A 2,502-nucleotide genomic window follows, 5' to 3' on the forward strand; every position below is an offset into this window, starting at 1 on the left:
ATATATATATATATATATATATATATATATATATATATATATATATATATATATATATACGTATATATATCATATATATGTACCCATATATGTATATATACACACATATATACTTATATATATATATAAAGTTAACATAGATACATATAATACATATAGATATATACTACACACACTTACACACACACACACACACACACACACATATATATATATATATATATATATATGAAAGTGGGAGGGAGAGAAAACGTAGGATAGAAAGTGGGGTGAGGGAAGGATGTGTTGGACCACGTGGGGAAGTATCAGCGTTGGAGGTGATATTGCAAAACGGTTAAGAATGAAGAAAGAGGTGTTCTGTGGTCAGAAGAGGAGCGGTCAGGGAATTGGAAGGCCTTTTGATAAATGGCTGCTTCGATGCCGATCATGACGATGCTAAACTTTGTAATGTTTTAATGTTGGTGCAGCCAGTTCTGCCACTAGATGGCGTCGAGTGCCGTTATGGTTTTAAAGGTGTGAACTTTCTGTATTGGTTGTACGTGGTATCGCACGCGCCATATATATATATTACATGAAACGTCTGAGAGAAATGGAGAAATGAACGTAACGTTCTACCTTTCTGTCTGCTTGCCTATCTGCCTGCCTGCATGCCTACCTACCTATCTATCTATCTATCTATCTATCTATCTATCTATCTATCTATCTATCTATCTATCTATCTATCTATTGATCTATCCGTTTACCTATAAATACATATATGCATATATATATATATATAAGCATATATGTATATATGTGTGCGTGTACGTATATATGTCTTGATATATTCGTGAGTATATATGCATACACACTAAGACACACACACACATACACACACACATACACAGATATATGTATTTATAAATGTATATAGAAGGAGGTGAATAGACGGAAGAAAATAGCACTCAACGAATTCGGCCGGAGTGATAAGTATTTAATAACAGGTTGTCTTAAGGTTTCGTTGGCGGATATACGTGCCTTCATCATCGTCGGACTTAATAGAAATGGACTGAAGTATCAACACACACACGCACACACACATACGTATAAGCAATGGCATACACAGACAGATAAGTAGAAGGAGAGAAGGAGAGAGAGTGACATACATCAATCAATAGAGAGAGATGAAGAGATAAAGAGATGAAGAGATAGAGAGATGGAGAGTTAGATAAGAGAGAAGGATAATTATGCACAATTGTATGTATCTTTCATCGTATGTCTTGGCTTGTCTCACTCATTAGATTGCGGCCACGCTAGAGCACAGTCTCGGAGGATTTCAGTGGAATGAATCGACCCCAGTTGATTTCATTTTATATTGAAGCCTAGCACGTATTTTATTTGGTCTTTTTCGTCAGGTCTGTTTGACTGAACTTTGCGCAGGTGTCCCCAGTCTTTTGGTAAAATTTGATACCGATTCTCTGCTCACCTTTCTCTGTCATGGTCATTGCGACGATCACACGCTACACACCTTCCTCCCAAGCACTGCTGTAAACAGCGAATATGAGCTAGAACGCTGAAACTTAGTGTGCATGCACAGCAGAGTTCGGGGTCAATCTGTACTTAGCGGCTTTACTCTGCGTGATTTAGCTTCGTAACTATGGCAACACTCCGGATACTTATTGATCAGACCACGTATACGAGATCGGCTTAGCCCCCTTCCCCCAAATTGCTGGCCTTGTGCCAAAATTTTAAACCGTTATTATCATTATTGCTATTAATGCTGATGTAGGTTTCTGAACGTCTGTCAAGAATTCGAAGAAACTCTAACGAGGATCAAATTCCCCTCTCATGTTACGATTGTACAGGAGGTGATGGTGGTGGTGGTGTTGTTGTTGTTGTTGGTGGTGGTGGTGACGATGGTGATGGTATAGGATGCTGCGGTAAAATAAGTTTTGGCCGAGTACTGGAGTTGACACGATCTAGTTAGAAGTACGTGTGACCTTGTCAGGGGGTCACAGAAACAATGAGTTTCAGACAAATTGAAAGGCATCTAGATTGAGAGAGAGAGAGAGAGAGAGAGAGAGAGAGAGAGAGAGAGAGAGAGAGAGAGAGAGAGAGTGATATAAATGAATGGACAGATAGATATTAATAGAGAGGGATAGAGATATAGACAGATGATTAGAGAGACAACAGACAGACAGGCAGGCAGATAGACAAATAGACTTTGCTTTTCATTCTTTCGTGGCCAATGAAATAAGTACCAGTTACGTACTGGTATCGATGTAATCGACAAGTCTCCACCCTAAATACTTTTAGGCCTTCTACCTTTAGTACAAAGGATCATCATCATCACCATCATCACCTTCATTATTATTATTATTATTATTATTATTATTATTATTATTATTATTATTATTATTATTATTATTATTATTATTATTATTATTATTTATTGCCTTTGCACACAGTTTCTAATGCTAGAGATGTACTACGGTGTCAGCTGTTCACTACCAGTGAACTAAG

The sequence above is a fragment of the Octopus bimaculoides genome, chromosome 24 (assembly GCF_001194135.2).
Source record: "Octopus bimaculoides isolate UCB-OBI-ISO-001 chromosome 24, ASM119413v2, whole genome shotgun sequence".
NCBI lineage: Eukaryota > Metazoa > Mollusca > Cephalopoda > Octopoda > Octopodidae > Octopus > Octopus bimaculoides.